The sequence below is a fragment of the Falco peregrinus genome, chromosome W, assembly GCF_023634155.1.
Source record: "Falco peregrinus isolate bFalPer1 chromosome W, bFalPer1.pri, whole genome shotgun sequence".
Lineage (NCBI taxonomy): Eukaryota > Metazoa > Chordata > Aves > Falconiformes > Falconidae > Falco > Falco peregrinus.
The window spans coordinates 5,234,218-5,252,022 of NC_073743.1; positions in this window are offsets into that span (position 1 = coordinate 5,234,218).

The following is a 17,805-nucleotide window of genomic DNA, read 5'->3' on the forward strand; positions in this document are numbered from 1 at the left end:
AAATAAAAATTAATTATTTTCAGGTCCACTTTGAACTCCCCTTTCTTATCTACAAGAATGGAACAGATTCAATTAGCTACACAGGTCTCCAAGACTGGAAGGAAATGACAAAAAGATAAATACCTCATTAGGGCATTGTGGGCTCCTGCCATGAACCTGAGCTACTGAGAAAAGACTGAACCAGCAACTGAAGGAATGCAAGTCAGAAGCAACACTGAAAATACCTTCAAATATTAATGGGTCCCAATGAGGGCCGTTACTAAGAAAGTGTCCCCATGGACTCCTTAGGGTAGCTAATAGAGGCCAGAACTGCAGGTAGGCAAAGGTACTGTGTCAGTGCTTGTAATACTGCAATTATCCATTTATTTTATTATTTTTTTGATGAAGCAGAAAGGCCAAGCCCTGACCCCCAAGCCCTTGGAGTGCAGAACATAAGTCTCTCCCAATAAAGTTTCCTGTCACAGGCCTTGATGACATGGGCAACTGCCGTTGCCAGGGGGACAAAGGCCTCAGTCCCCTGTGGGGCCATTCAGCCCTGCTGCAGCCCTGGGCCATCTCCACTGCAAGTTGCCCTACACTGTCCCTGCTGGTACCACTTTCCACTCTGGCGGTTGGCACATTTCTTTCTTTCCCACCCAGCCCTCACACCCTTGCTTGTCTGCCTTCACTGATGTCTCTGCACTCATTCCTGATTATTCCTTGAAACTCAAAGCCATGGGCTGATCCAGACTCCCTTGGGTGAACCCTGGCATCCCAGGGTAACCCTCACAGGGACACTTCTTTTTCCTCACATCCAATCTTATCCTTCTGTTATCAAATTGTTAATAAGTTAAGATTGATTGACTTTATTTGATTGATTAATTGATTTTATAAAATAATTTTATAAAATTGAAAAATAGAAGGATAAGAAATATTTTTAATGAAACTTATAGTTGCACAGTAAAAGCTGCTATGAGATCTGTACATCCTGTACCAAGGCTAGAAGAAGGGGCTGGAACCATTGTTAAAACTTAGGTAATAACTTTAGGGTTGAAAGGTTTCTTTGTATTTGACCAGTATTCTGTATGTAGAAGTGTATTGAAATGTCAGAATATGAGATGAATGGAAACTGGGGAGAGTCGACTGGAACAGCTTGTGGTTACCTGCCAAGAAACCGTGAACTTTAGTAAAAGGTAATTCCAGCAGGGGGAGATCGCGACCACCGACTCATATACCACCTACCCAAATCGTACCCCAGACCCATTTCTAGACCTTTCTAAGCTCTACTGCGCAGAATCGGATATAGCAGGAGAATATGTTAATGCTTTACGGGAAATATCATGGTTATGCATGAATACTTAATGAATATGTATGAATAAGTTCTATATATGGTGTCTGATTTTGAGACCTGGCGTGCGTTGATCGTGAGAGGAGTCGCTCACGCACCCGCCCGTCAATAAAGAAGTGTCTGCTTATCTACATCACATTGGTGTCGATAAGTTCTTCATTCCGAGATTTCGGTAACAGGAGAGGGGGGAGAGGGAGTAAGACATTCTGCCCCTCTACCCCTTGCCCTTAACATATTCTTATCATGCCTGAGACAGATTTATTTATTTATTTATTTTTAATCTAGGAAGAAGGAGATTGAGTTCAAATCTCTATTCTGTGTGCTGCTTTTTAAATCCCCAGGGCATCTGTCCTTTTTTGAGTAAAATGGTGAGTCTAGCCTATAGCAGGTCAGGGAAAGGCTGCTGAGTACTTCCTTCCCTTCAGTTTCTCCTGCCCTTTTTGACTGGCACTGAAGGGCACTGCTGCTTGGCAGCCCCCATCCCTAATACAACAGCCCAACATGCTTGTTGAAGCTGAGTAAGCTTGGTTTTGGTTAGCTAACGAATATGAAGTCGTTCTCCTGAAGTGAGTGGTGGAGTCATAGTATACTACCGTGTGTGGGTTAGTGTCCCACAGTCCAAGGGGAAAGTGTCTGAGCTGCAGCAACTAGCAAACTAGTTGTCCGATACAACAGCTGAAGGGAAAGTCTGGCGCTTCCCCTCTTCCAGCCTTGTAGTCCTGCTACTTCTTGTTGTGGGTGGTGAGCATAAGGACCACTGAGCTGACTGGAATTGACTGAAATAAGGACTGGTTGAGCTGACCAAATGGTGAGTCTCCCCTAGAAAAAGACCATTACTATAGTCATAGAGCAAAACCCCTAAAAATCATTCTTCTTGTTTAAGTTTTGTAAGAAATATATATATATATATAAATATAAAGAAATATTTCTAGAACTGTATGGATCTGTGCTAGGAAACCTAGGACATCTACTTACAGGTAGTACAGTAGAACTCCTTCTTACTGATTCAAAACAATCCATCCAAGACACAAGCTGAGGAAAAGCTTCTGCTGTTTTTGAGTAGGTTACTGTACTCTTTCAGCAGCACATTGCTGGAGACAGAAGAGAAGAATTAATGTCTTTGGGAGGAATACAGTGTCCAAAAGAAACGCAAACCCAGCACCACTAAATTTGCACCCCAATCTAGAATGTTAACTGTGTCCTCAGCAGCATCAAAACAGGTTTGCAAATGCATGAAATGTATAACTATTGCATGTATTGTTGTGATGATGTAATGAAAATAAAAGGCATACCCAGTGACTAATGTTCACTCTGATTGAATACTTATTTCCATTGAATTTTAAACTCATTGGGTAAAAAACTTGCTCAACAACTTTTTTTTTTTTTTTTTTTTTTTTCTGGAAATGATCCCTTTAGACAGGGTTGTGACCACTCCTTAAATGGTTTTCGGTTCATCGGTCCCCCTAAAGAATTCTCCACTTCAGCTCATTCTATTATGCACGTGTGAAATATATTTTTTCTTCCTAGCCTGAAGTTTTCTTTTAACCTAAACGTAGATAACTTAAATTGATATAACCTAGGCTCTTTTATCTTTATGCTACTCTTTTCCAATAGCCATGATGTTTTGTTCGCCTCTCAGATGGGAAAAGTGTGTGCTTGTAGAATGGTAGTGCATTTTTGTCTGTGGGGCAAAAAAACAAGGGCGTATTGGAACCCTGCAGTTACAGGTCTGAACGTTAAAGCTTGATCTAAAAAAAAAGGGTTAACAGAACAGTGATTTGAATTTAAAAAAAACCCGGGGTGGTGGTGGTGGGGAGACATGGACACAACACACGCCAGAATACAGTAATATTAGGCAGAAATCCTGTGTCTTTGCATCTCACGTACATTCTCATTGTTTCTTCACTCCTTTCCTGTTTGCATAGGTGAAATGGATCAGCACTTCATCGGGCAAGTTGTTTCTCTTCCCTTCCTCCTGAAGGGGAGGCAACTCCCTGGTACTCTTGGACTTCTTTGTTTCAGCAATACCTTGATGGAGCAGATAGAGATAAGGAGCATTAGATGCAGGAGCTGGAGCAGTATCAGAAGACTGAAGCCTATAAAGTCTTTAGCAGGAAAGCACAGGACAGACAAAAAGGCAAATCACACAGACAAGGTATTGAATGGGACAAAAAGATGGGCCTGGAACAACACAAGATTCCCAGCTGGTTGTGCAGACTGACACTCCTTTACAGCCTTTGATGTAAAGGCTTGTTAAAACGTGGATGCCTATCTCAGAGAGCTCATCTGTGGGTGTGAAATAGAACATTTTTCTTCCGGCAAATCCTAGTTTCATAAATATGACATACAGCAACCTACACCAGAAATAATAATTGTCATTATTTTGTCACAGCAGTGACCAAACCATTGTTAATTGTTCTCCATTGTTCTGGTATTGCCTGTTAAAGAAAATGTGTGATGAATTCAGAAATTTAAAGTGCTAAAGCAGCTAAAGTGGCAGAACCAGGCCCTGTCCCTAGTGTAGCCCTAATCCAAGGCTGGTTTAACACCCAGTCCAGTTGATCAGTGGGAGAGCAGAGAAACAACAGATGATCAGCTTGTGCACACAGGTGCTCACAGACATGCAGATGTTTCGAGAAAAAAAAATCAGTAATGTAAATAGGAATTGCTTGTTCAAAGACTAAGTGTGCTTGAAGGAGCGTGTGAGTTAAAGCAGGCAGAAAGATCACGATCCGAGGAGGAGCTTGGAACCGAGGCAGAGACTGGAAGCAAATAGATGAATCAACAGGGACAGGGTCAGGTGATGGATTTGCAGAACGGACAAGGCCAAAGGAAACTTCTAAAACCTCGGGCATTGACTAATGATTTGATAAGTGTGTATAAGCTGTGCTGTATCCCTTTGCTCTCTGCCACTCTCTGGGGTGGTGGCCCAGCTCTGAGTGGTGATTAAAGCAAACCTAGTGGTACCCACGTCTGTGTAAATTTCTCCTGTAACACTTTATGTGAAGCATATGACGGAAGTGCTGGTAATCCACTGGCGTTGTGACTGTTGACTGATGTCCCATGTTAGAATAAATACACGTACAATGGCTAACAGGCCTCAAAGGCATGAAGAACATGAGAACGGTGGTGCTGGGTCAATGGGTCTGTGCTTTTCTCTAGTGCTCTCCTTGCTACCACCTAGCACTCAGCTGGCAAGTTCATGGGCACAGCCAGGACCAGCCCAGCCTCATTGTTTTCCAGGGAGCCGATCACCACACATATGGGAAACAGACAGAAGACAAGACGTAGTTCTTCATATCCTTTCCGTTGTTTTGCTAGAGAATCTAAAGTTTGATAGACCTTATTTTGTTTATATTTATATTGGCGCTTCAGTGCGTCCAGACTAAATGGCAACTCTCTACCTGACTGCTCCAAAAATTGGTTTGAGCTCTCAGTTAGTAACCAGCCGTTGGTTAACTTTGTCTTTGAAATACAGCAACCTATGATGGAATAGGAAACTGAGACAGTTAGGGACATCGGTTGTATATACTCAAAGGAGGTGGAAAATTTTCTAGGGAAATTTTTTAATAGTGTTAGCATAAATATCCTATATGTGGCACATGAGCGACTGCTCTAGGCAAATGGCTTTTTAGAGTAAGAAGCCATCCCTGCCTTAAGTGACACATTTAGAAAAATGTGTCACTATGTGAATAATAAGCTCACACAGCAAAGCTGCAGCTACCTGATAACACAGTATTTTTCCTGGTTTGGAGGATTTTTTTATTCACCTAAAATTTTCCAGCGGTCGTCACCGCTAGTTTATTCCCTGTATGACGAATAAGTAGTAAATGAAGGTGTTTTCACACAATGGAACAATCTGCATGTTTACATTTTTTAACAGCTGTTGCAAAGATGTACTTGAAACCATGAAGAGCTTTTGCTTTTTATACTACTGAAAACCACGCTACACAGCTTTTTGCAAATTTCCAGTTTGGAGAATCGCACAGGAATTGTTGGTTTGTTTCCGTGAAAGAAAAAACCCCACCACATCTTCCTTTAGAGGCAATTTTTTGCTGCAGAATTTAGTTCTATCATTTCTATTTCATCTACCTCTTCTCCAGCTCAGAGAGGTCTACTTCTTTAGAAATTCTTCTTGTTTGATACGTTAGAATATCTCTTTGTAGTAGTCAAAAAGGAACTGGACCTGCGCTTTGTCTCACTAAATTCTCATTTCCATAATACATGCAGTTTTCCTTTACTTATTAAAGAAAATTACCAAATCCCATACAGCTGCCTGGGATCATGGATCAATCTGAGTATGTGTGGCCCAGCATTACTTTTTGCAACTGATCTAAAATTCTGTGCCAAATTCTATCATAACCCAGGAATGGAAATAATAGGGATGACGCACTTTGCATATCTTCTCTGCAGGTTCTTATGACCCACTGCAAGTAAATAAGAAAAAATACAGGTAGTGGACATTTCTCAATAAACCTCTGACACCTCAAGAAGTCATTTTGATATGAGATTTATTCTCACCATACTTTCTGCATGGAAGACCAGAAGAATCTATGCTTTTAATACAATTTGTGCAGGAAAGCATTGGCAAAAATACTAGAGTACTTGTTATGTTTGTTCCTACACCAAACATGCTGAGGTGAGGCTTAAAAGCCCACCAGTGAATTCACATTTGCCGCAGTGCTGTTAGTAAAAGCTGTAATTATCTGTATTTTTTGAGAATGCTTGAAATGAAACACAACCTAACTCTCAGTTATACAACAGTGTAGCACAGCAAAGACATTATCATCTAATTTTTTCATTATAAGATGCGGGTGCATAACCAGGAAGAACACTAACAATTATTTCTTAGTAAAGTTTTACAGCATAAAACCATTTAGTGGGGCAGTGCAAATCAGAACATGCTCTGACTTTAACATGAAAGAACACTTTGGTTGTATAGGTGGACAAAAAAATTGACTTAGTGGGGTATTTTCATTCTTACAGTGCTGTTTCCTCTCCTTTCATTGTCAGTAACCTAGCTACCCAGTGATTTTTGTGGGACACTAGGGTTAGCATAGATGTTAGGTTACCTTTAGGTGCTTTAGATGTTAGAGATGTATTCCCCGTCATTCTGCTCCACGCACAAGAAAAAGCCCAGTTTGCCTTTGCCTGGAGCGGGACTCAGTATGTTTTCAAACAGTTTTCTGCAAGGACACAAACACTGCCCCACTATCGCTCACAATGCTCTGGCCACAGTCCTAGCACAGATCACCATTCCACCTGGCCTCGCAGCGTATCGATACATTGATGGCATCCTCAGCGGGGCAGAAGGGCCAGAAAGCATTACAGATGCAATGAAAAACATTTGGGCAACACTAATCAAGTTGGGACTGGAAGTCCCAGAGTCAAAGTGCCAAGGGCCAGCACGAGAAGTTAAATTCCAAGGAGTCTGGTGGGTTGCAGGAGCTGCCTCTCTTCCACCAGACTCACTGGAAAAGAAAGAATCTGGGCACAACCCATCCAGTACGCTGGAACTACAACAAGTTCAAGGGACTGTGAAGTACTGGCGTAACCATAGTCCTGCCTTTTCCGTCATTGCTTGTCCCTGGTCGAATTTGTTATAAAAGGGAAAATCATGGCAGCGGACATCTCATCAGCTCTGTGGTACCGTCAAGTTCCCCTTCCTGCAGGAGCGTAACAGAGCCTGGCCGCGGGGTCTCCACTCCGCTCCAGCCCCCGTTACTCCTGTCAGCACGTGCTGAGGTTGCAGGCTGCGCTGCTTAGGGAGCCGTGGCAGCACACATTTAGGATGGTGAATGCCAGCCATCCTGAAAGCGACAGCTGTCTTTTACCCTAAAAAGCTTCCTGTAATACTATGCTTCTCTGAGGTCCCAGTTTTCTCAAATTGCCCCCACCCCAAAGCAATTTCCCCACAGGGTCCCTAAGCAAGGCAGTGGAGGAGTGGCTCTCTCAAACTCCCTCCCAGCCCTGCCCTGGCTGAAAGAAGGCAGAAAGAAGCCTTCAAATGAGGGAAGTTCTGGCTGCAAGAGAATACAAGCTGACCAGGTCTTGGGATCCCCTGACATCAACAGAAATTTAGGTGAAAACTCCCCTTTCACATGAAACTCAACTCCCCAAACAAAAAACAGTTGTGATGGGAAACTATGGTGGGGGTGGGAAATCAGCGCTGAGGGCAGGAAAGCATCAGCAGGATGGGAAACCCATTGAGATGGGAAGTTGTTCTGTCATTAAAAGTCAAACTGTCACAACGCTGGCTGACCCAGGTGCTGGCATAACGATCGCCATGGAGATGGAACCCCAGAACACTGTTTGCCCCAACAAACGCCATGCTGGCCAACTGCCGCGGCACAGAGCAGCACGCTCCTCGTGGTGCCTCTGCCCTCCGGGTAACCCCCAACCAGCTGTGCCGGCCAGCATCTCACCACATCACCCCCCTTCGCTTCTGCCAACAGAGAGGTTCCCCCTCCAGCTGCCGACGGCATCAGAGGAGCCCGGCATGAGCTTCACCACCCTGACCATGCCGCCACCGGTCACTGCTGGTGTGCTGCCCTCTGTCCCGGGGCTGCTGATCACCGTTCGGCCTTCCCAGCTCCACATTGTCACCCACCAGCCAGCCCAGGCAACCTGGCAGGGGGTGCAGGGGCCCCTGGGGGACTCGGGGCAGGTTGTGCAGCTGCCACATGTGCTGCAGCTCCCCAGCGGTGTGCAGCTGCCCCCTCTGCCTGCTCCTTGTCCCCCTGCCTATGGCCAGGGACAGCAAGTGGTGATGGGGACACTTGTGCCCTACCAGCCAGTGGGGCTGGGACCATGGGACGTGGGCCAGGGGCAGCCCCTCTACCCTACGGGCTGCACTGTGCTGAACGTCCCTGCCCATGCTGGGCCCCTGCCACCCCAACACCCTGCGGCTCAGCACTGCGTGCAGGTCCCCCCTGTGCTCTGCACCCATCCTGGCAGCACCCAGAAGCTGTTGGAGGCCTTTAACAATGACGTGGTGGCCAGTGAGGATGGCATCCCTGCTGCCACTCCCTGCCAGCCCGCCCTGGATATGCTCTCTGGCAGAAGCAGGACCAAGCACCAAGGTCTGCAGGGTGGCAGAGCCCATAGGGGGTGACCTGCACCAAGGAAGGCTTGCATCACCCTGGGGGTGGCTTGGCTTCGTTTGCTTTTTCAGAAGTGGTGACCACCCCGCCAAGCCCAGAGAATCTCCTGGACCTGCCCGAGCTGGGGCCAGATGCCTTCAACGAGGCCTTTCCTGAGCTGGCAGAGGACAACTGCAGTTTCAGGATGAGCATTCGGCCACCATGGACAGCAGTGACCCGCTCGCCTGGCTCGACAGCAACCTGGAGCTCCATGAAGTTCTCAGCGGCTCCTGCTTGACCACCCTCCTCAACAAGCTCCCAGAGCTCTCACAGTATGTGGCAAAGGGTGGCTGCTCTAAGGAGCAATCGCTGGCGGCAGGGCTGGGGGACAGCGAGGACACCAACCATGGTGTCCCTGATGTCCCTGTCTTGACCACCACCTACAACAGGATCCCTGACCTCTTAGAGTGCATGATGGAGGGCAACTGTCCCAAGGACCAAGTGGTGGCCGCAATGCAGGAGGACACCAACCCCTCCTGGCAGAGGGTGGCAACATCCCCCTTGCTGGACACCACAGGCAGGCAGGGTGGGCTGGCAGCGGTCTTCCCCAGCCGGCTGCCAGAGAGTCCCATGGAGCCCTCTCAGGAGGGTCCTATGGACACTTCAGAGGAGAGCCCCTTGAAGGGATGCCCAGAGGGTCCCCACAAGGGTCTCCCAGAGAGTCCTCAGCAGATCCTGCTGAAGAGGCCCCTGGCCAGCCCCCGGACTGCACCCCAGCATCATCCGCCCCGCATGGCCCAGCTGGTGGAGGAGGTGCTGCGGAGGCAGCCCCAGGTCATTTTGACCCGCTTGCCACCACCACCGGGCATCTCCTCCTGCCGGGTGGTGCCCAGATCAGGCAAGGCTGCTGGCAAACAGGCCAAGTGCCCCACATTGGCTGACACCCTCAGGATGCCAGAGACGTCCCCACAGGGCAGCATGCCACCCAAGAAGAGGAAGAAGATGGTGGTGTGCCCGGTGGCAAAAAGCTCCAAAACCCTCTGGGAGGGGAAGCCGGACAGGGATGCCACGGCGGTGGGCTGTAGTGGGGAGCAGGGGGGCAGCAGCAAGCAGAGGGCATCCAATAGCGACTATGTGCCCACCAAGTGAGCCAGAACCCTGAGGAACACCAGGAGACAAAGTGCTACACACTGCCCCAGTCGCCGTTGATATATTGATAGAGAAGGTGTAGAGCACAGATCCCTCTGACGTGTGACCTGCACCCACCCACTGCAGCCCCAGCCCTCTCCCAGATCTGCCTTTCTTAATTCATTAAAGGCTTGATGTTCCTTGCACAGTGCCTCTGCCTGCGGTCATTCACGCAGCGGGAGATGAGGGTTAATGCAGCCCCTGCCACATGCAGAGATTGGACCCTCCACCTTCCCGTCTGTCGAGGTGACACCTCCACCGAGCTGACCCACTCTCCAAAGTATTCACAAATGAAGGGACTTCTCATCAAGGGAGGCAGCCTTGGCAGGGGTGAGAAACAAAGAGCAGGTAGCGAAAAGAGCACCGTTATCTAAGTTGCGCAGGAAGAAGACTTCCAATGAGGAAAGTTCTGGCTGCAAGAGAACACAAGCTGATCAGGTCTTGGGATCCACTGACATCAACAGAAGATGAGTTTAAAATAGGACAAAGATAATTGGGGTAGTGGGAGATGGTGACCTCTAACTGAAATAGTTCTGCCCCAAAGAGGCCAAAATCCCGCTTGGGGAGCATGTGTGTTTCATAAAACACTTCAGCGGTGCTACTGAGGATGCATACGCATTTGCATTAGAAGCCAGAAACCAGTCACCAAATCTGTGTATGACACAAGACTATGCAACGTGTGGCGCTCTGAGAAAGGCCCTGAACCCCTTCTCAGTGTCCCAATTGGACCGAAAAACTTTGCACGCACTTTTTAATCGCTGCCCCCAAAGTGATTTCCCCACAGGGTCAGTAAGCAAGGCGGTGGCGGAGTGGCTCTCTCAGACCCCCTGCCAGCCCTGCCCTGGGTGCCGGTGCCTCTGGCCCTGCCCCAGCAGACGTTGCTGTGCTGATGGAGGGGCTCCCTCCCTCTCCACTGCATTTGCAAAGGGAATGGCTGGCTCACCCTTTGCTGCCCACGCAGCCAGCCCTCACCTTTAGCTGCTGTCATTCCCAGGGGCGACGGCTCTCTCCCAGCACCCTCACACCTTCTCCCTGCAACACTGCGAGAGAAGCATTCGCCAGGCAGACGGGTGCCGTCACTGCCCTGCGCAGCTGGGCACCCCAGACTGGCACTGCCTGACTGCCTCCCTCACCGAGCACCTCCACAGTCTCAAGCTCCATCCCTTTAGATGGAAAGGGGGTCACTTTATTGAGAAGTAACCGTTCCTCATGAGGAACACAGTCTCTTCAGGAGGCAAAATACTTTAATAGCGTTTAGAAACAAAGCTGGGACATTTGGGGGCCACCTCATCACTACTCCAAACAATGTGACCTCCGTGGAGAAAAACTGAAGAGCTAGACAGTTTCCAGAGGACAGCAAAACCTGACCTGCCGAGAGCTTAGGACAGTGCACGTCATGTTCTTCTTCACACTTAGTGCACGTTTGACAAGCTGCGAGATGATGGTAAATTACTTCCTTCAGAGAGGACAGCAAGACACTGTTGCCAACTCAGCTTAGGTTTTTTTGTTCTTTTTCTGGTTGGCCAAGCAAAGAAACGGAGGCGGTTTCAAAGTGTGCAGAAGCACAGCCGCAGACATAATTCCTGCTGTTACGCAGGCAGCAGGAGTGAACTTCACCCCTTTGGGTCCTTTTGAGAACACCAAGCACCCAGATGGTGCTGAAGGATGTTTTTTTAAATAGGGGACCCTCGGAGAGAATCAGACACGTCCAGTTTTATTCCCTGGGAAAACGCCCTGACGCTGTCCTGCCCCTCAGGTGGCGTAGGACAATTAAACGTATTAGTAAGCATGGGCTGATTCCTGGCCCACCATGATTCGAACAGCAGCCCACAAATACCTCAACTAGTTTTGTTGTGCCTGTACTTATGACAGTTACATTGTTCTATGTTGTGGGGGAAAGCAGATCACACAGCTTGCCCCTTTGGTGTGCAGGGCTGTGTTTCAAAGGACTACGACAAGCCCAGAAGAGCACAGCACAGTACGGCTTACGAATCAAGTCAGTATTGCATCACAAACCATAATGCATGTGTCTGTCTGAGAAGACGGGGTTTATGTAGGCACGTGGGAAGTGGGTCTCTTGCTCAAAACCCAGCAAATCCTGTTTAGAAAAGTTCATATACTGAAACGATAAGGCAACATACTTCTGGATTTGTCTCTAAATCCCCACGGAGATGTAATTCCCTCCCTGCCATCTGAAATCGTACAGCTTGAGGCACTTTTCATGTAAAGCCAAGAAAGCTCAGCTCAGAAGGCAAAGATCCTTCTTAAGGGAACGGACCACCTGTAACTACAAGACACCTTCCCGCCCACTGAAACATAGCAGCAGAGTTAAAAGCAGTTTTTAAATTCCAAGTGGAGACATTCAAAGTTTGAAAACTACAGGACATTCTCTTCCTAGCACAAAATAATCAACTTTTTCCCACATCTCTGCAAACCTTAACCCCAGTGCTTTGTATTTTTCACGCTACAGCACAGAAAGCCAGTACCCACAGTTGCACAAGGACTTCCACTGCCAGTGTGCAAAGCATTGAGGAGTCTGGGCTCAGTCTTGGCACTACAGGAGTGATCCACCTCAAATGCACTGCACAGCCTGCATCTGGGGGTATCACAGGTCAAATAGTTAATCACTGCTTTTCCTCCCAGTAACAATAAAAAGAGAAAAAAAATAAAATCTCCTTACTTCCACGGCTCTTCTTTACAGGCTAGAGGTTTATGGAAGCGATGACCCATTTCACCCAACATACAAGACACCTTTTGAACAATTTTCAGAGCTGTCCAAAAACCCCCAGATCTTATACAACAATCAGTCCAAAGAAAGTACAGAGGTCTCTGCGCTACTGGACACATGCAGGAACACTTGTGTTTACTGGACACCTTTGTAAAGGGAAAAGGCATTACACCAGCGTACCAGACCCTTGCCCAAAAGACTTTTCAAACCACCTGTTTGTTGATGCAGTCACCGCACTTCAACCCTTCCACCCATGACAACATTCTCTCAGGGGGCAGACTTGCCCCCTTGATCACAGATCAGTCTTGTCTTGATGTTGTGACTTGATCACAGAATCCGTCAGCAGAGTTCATATTGAACCAAGCTAAAAACCGGGCCCAATCTCTATGTTCACGGTTGGGATACACGGCTCCTATCACAGGGCACACACGGCGGTCCCACCTGAGTTACGTATCTGAAGTTGCATTTCCCACGGGTCAAATATTCCTTTTCAGATCTGCCTTGAAACTGAGGGCTCATGGTCAGTGAGAAGAAGAGAGTTCCTTGCCTCCTGTGCAGTCAGGTCACGTTCCCGTGCTAAAAGCAGCCTACTCAGGCTACTGCATTTGTGTACAATCTGTTAAAAGAACAAAACCAAGTCTGAAGGTTATTCATTTGCTTCCTTAAACATCCTACCATTTGCAGCATCCAGCCCGCAGAAGACGACTTCTGACACAGCAACTTCTCCAAGCAACCTGCTATAAAAGGCAGGTCAACAGAATCACCAACAGCCAGGTCTGTACCCTCGGGGAGAGACTTTCAAAGCTCTTTGGAGGATTGCACTGGATCTGCGTGCTTTAGACCCCACTGCATGGATTTACTATTTTACTGGCAAAGGTTTTATGTACCACATGTGAACATCTTCAAAACACCTACTGTAATGATCTCATGCATAAACAGACACAATGATTCTCTAATATCACACATGAAGAACTCAATGGATGCTCCTACCAAGGCAGTGGCTCCCTTCTGTAGCCACTGAACAAGCAAAAGGATGGATCAGAACGACATTATCAAGCTCTGAAGCAAAACTTCTGTCTTCCTTTAGCTGTAATTTAGAGCTTCATTGAGTGCTGAAGAGTGTCAGCCTGACAGCTCTGAAGCATGAAGCGCCTGATCCTCTGTGCCAGAACCACACCGGCACTGGCCACACAAGCTGCCTAAGTACTCACAGGGTCAGGGTCAGGGTCCGCATCTGGGTCTGGGTCTTTACTGCCCTGCCACCGCAACATAGAAGTGAGGACAGTAAAATGGAGATAGAAGTGTTCTTTCTCCACATAGTTGATGCTGGCAGCTTCTTGCCTCCAGCATTCCTGCACCTCAGGAGCTTGGGAAATGACAACAAATGTGAAACTTCCTGAAAATAATTTGCCTGACACACCACAGCGTAGCACTTCCGTATGCCCACACCACACTTCTGGCTCCCAGCTGCTCTCCTGCGCTTCCCTGTAGCTACCTGGGAGGCACCTTTTCCATCTCCTCAGATCTGGCCAGCTGAAGAACACCCAACTCACGGCTCTAACATTCTTCCCCTTCCTCTCAACATCTTCCTGGTGGTCTCAGCTTTCTGCCCTCCAGATGAGGGGTCTATCATAACAGGTCAAGGATAGCACTGGGTTGGTTTTTTTTCTGTAAGGAAGCCAAATACTTAAAACTCCTTATTAAAATATAAAAATTAAGAGGAAGGGAAAAGCCAAAATGAGAGCCAAGTGGAAGTTTCATTTGGTGCTCAAACTACCTGAATACTTATGCTGCAGCTGCAGCCGAGAGCTGGCCCTTAGATGGCTGATCAGGATAAAGCCCCAAATCCTGCCACTAAGGTTTCAAATTACAAAATAACATCGTCTAAGGGAAGGCAAAATGGATAAACACAAACATCGCCTTATGTTTACAGGGCCTTCACAGCACAATGGTTCTCTTATGGCACCGAGAACTTAGCAGTAGGAAGAATTACAAAGGTCAAGTGCTATTTATAAGCAATGTACCCTTAAATCAACACTAGTGACAAAAGAGCCAAGCACTTGACTTGCAGAACGGCAGATGATTCGTGACTTTCTCCACAGCTTCTACTACTGATGAAGCTTACAACCACCTCACCATTTGGGAAGGACATCTGTTGCTAGTGTTGCTCTGGGTGGAAACTCAGCAGGTTGGCATGTTCATTCCTTCAGAGCCAGAAGGAATTTGTCATTACAGGAATTCTCATGCCACTGAACTGGCAGCAAGGTACACAAGCCTCTTAATCCCTTTTTATACTTTTACACTTGTGCCATAAAACCATTCTCCACTCTCCATCTCACCACCTCTCCAAGCAGAAAAGTCCCATCTGCCACACACGTGTCACAAACCACACAGGATATGACACAGGTTTCAAATACATCAGAAAGTATCAAATCAGAAACTTTAAAACATAAAAGAAAATTAAAAAAAGGTGGCAGTGGGAAATTATTTTCTACCTTGACTGTTAGGTTCACAAGCTGCTAGTAGTTAACATTAATGGCTCGCTATTTCACGGTCGTGATGGCAACAGTTCTGCAACGTGTGGATACCAGCGAGAGAATTGCGGCCTTGCACCAGTTCAGGTGCTCCACCTATACCTCTTCACAGATTTGAATTTTTTTATTATTATTTTTTTAAAAATGCTTATCAGGGTAGGATCTGCCTACCAAGACCAGATTTTAAGTGAAATTACATTATGCTCCTCTTGATTTAAATACAGCAAGATAGCTCCACTGCTACATTCAGCCACCAGAACGTAAACACCTCCAGCTTCATAGACACCCATACATTATTTTTGTAAGGAACAAATGACTAAGCATGGAACACTATGAAAAAGCAAAAGAATGCACACAATCAGCATTTCCCTATTTGGACCAAAAAAAGAAAATCTCTCAACAGCAGATAAGTCTAAATTAAAAATCAGCTGCATCCAGATCCCAAATAGGGGAGGGGTTATTGTATGCCATAGACCTGGACTTGACTGTTGAAGGAAATCACGCGCTACAGAAAATTTGAGGTCGTTCTGCAGAAGTTTAACTAGAGCCTTGGCAACTTCACTTGGGACATGAAAGGTACGTGCGCTATAGTATCACCCACAACAAAGGAAACTAGTCTCGTAGTTTGAGTTCAGCACCACATCTGCAAACAAAATGAGGCTGCTACATTTGAGGAACACTGATGGAAACCTCACCTGCCATCCCAAAGTTATGCTATGGCATTTCTTCCCTTTTTGCCATTTTCCTCAGCCTTGGTACATCTTTTGCACAATCTGAAGCAAGGGCCCATGGCTTCTTCCTGTTTCTAACAGTGAATGTCTGGGTATCACACGTTGGTTTCTTGTGTGGCGCCAGTAAAACCCAACACTTGCCTTCATAAATGCATCCGTACACTAGGGAAGAAAAGGAAAATTACCAGTCTCGACATTGTACTGCCCACAGGGCAACAGAGTGCCCCACTCGTAAGCGGATTTAAGACAGTAAATAACCCTCAAATATCTTGATAAACAAGCACAGTTTAATCATGTCCTTTTAAACTGACCACCGACACAATCTAACAAGAAGACACATTAAGGGAAGCAGAGCTGTAGTTAAAAAAGTGGGGCTTCTCTTTCCTCTCCTGAGCGTTTACCACCCAGAGCAGGCTCAAGTTCTGAACCTGCAAACTGCTCCCCCACGCTTCTATGCTCGCTCTGGGAAAGACAGACGGCTGTTTGAATTCTTTTGCAGGTACAGTCTTTCTTTACTTTTGAGTTGGAATGAAATGAAAAGCTGCCATCAGTCCCACTTATGGCACAGGGACACACCCATGTTCCATGCACATACCTGCACAGAAACACATGCAGAGGGAAACCATCCCTTGGGTCTCAAATACAGAAACAGCACTGAAAACCTTGACTTCTGAGAGTCCCTGCAGCGTTCTCCCGTGTCAATACACAGCATGTTTGTGGCAGGATCACCACTGCAAGTGCGTCACTTGCTTTCATTTCCACCTTCGTCTCTCACCTGGCACTTGCCACCTCCAGACTGCAGCATGCATAAAAGCAATTCTGTTTACTAGAAGCACAGCACCGTGCGAACCTTCTGCATGAAGTCCGGTATTTAAAGAAATCGCTATAAAGAATAAAAATCTGCCAGCACCACTGACCCACATACACGCTGTGTTTTCTGAACAGGGACGGTATATGAAACCTGCAAACTAAGGACTGCAACACCTCGCTCCTTGCCCCTCTCCCTTTGCCCTCAGGCTGGTGGAGGAGCTCCTTTCACCAGAGCAGGCACACCACAGACACAGCCTCACCGAGGGGAAGGGTGGAGAGGGGATAAGGGCAGAAGGAGAAAGGAAAGACCCACAGAAGCAGCTTTGCCGCCCACTGCCAAAGTCACAGCCTGCTCATCCTGGTCCCTCACCCTGTCTGTACTGGTCTGTGCCTCTGTCCCCCTTCCCGCCCCTCCGCTCCTCTCCCTGTCCCTCTCTCCTGCTGCTGACACTGCATTCCCTCCGGCACCCCTCTGCCCCTCTGTCTCTGTCCCGCTCCAACCCCCTGCCTGCTCCTCACCAGTCTCTGTCCTTTCTCCATCCCTGCCCAGCCCCTCCTGCTCCCCCTGCCCCTCTGGATGCCTCCTGTCCCTCTCTGGCCACCCCTCTGCCTTGACCCACCTCTCCCTGTCACTCGGTGCCTCTCTCCCCCTCGTCCCTGCCCCACAGGGGCTCCAGGGCCTGGGCCTGTGCTCAAGCAGCCCCGGGCTGTGGCTGTGGGGCCTGCAGGGCCAGGGCTGGGGGCTGGTGTCCCCACAGGGCCCGACTGCAGGGCAGGGGCACCCCAGGGCCTGCTGGGAGAAGCCGTGCCCCAGGGCATGCTGGGAGCTGTAGGCCCGGGGCTGCCCCATGGCCAGGTTGTTCCCAGGGCATGCTGGGAGCTGTAGGCCCGGGGCTGCCCCATGGCCATGTTGTTCCCAGGGCATGCTGGGAGCTGTAGGCCCAGGGCTGCCCCATGGCCCCATTGTTCCCAGGGCATGCTGGGAGCTGTAGGCCCAGGGCTGCCCCATGGCCATGTTGTTCCCAGGGCATGCTGGGAGCTGTAGGCCCGGGGCTGCCCCATGGCCCAGTTGTTCCCAGGGTATGCTGGGAGCTGTAGGCCTGGGGCTGCTGGCAGCCATGTTGTTCCCGGGGCATGCTGGGAGCTGCTGTTGCCCACCCTCAGACTCCTGCAGCCATGTTGGTCTGGGCAGGCACAGCCTGTGCTGGGGCAGTGTCCCAGCTGAGGGGGCCTGTTGCCGGCCGTGGGGCAAGGGAGGCCCTTAGGCCAGCGCAGGGATGTCTGCTGCCTGCTGGCTGCCTGGGGGTGCGGTGGGGAGGCTCCAACCCCCCGGTGTGCCGGGCCCCCGGGGCAGCTGGAGGGTGAGCCGAGAGCTAAGGAGGGAAAGAGGCGCCGGCAGGTGCCC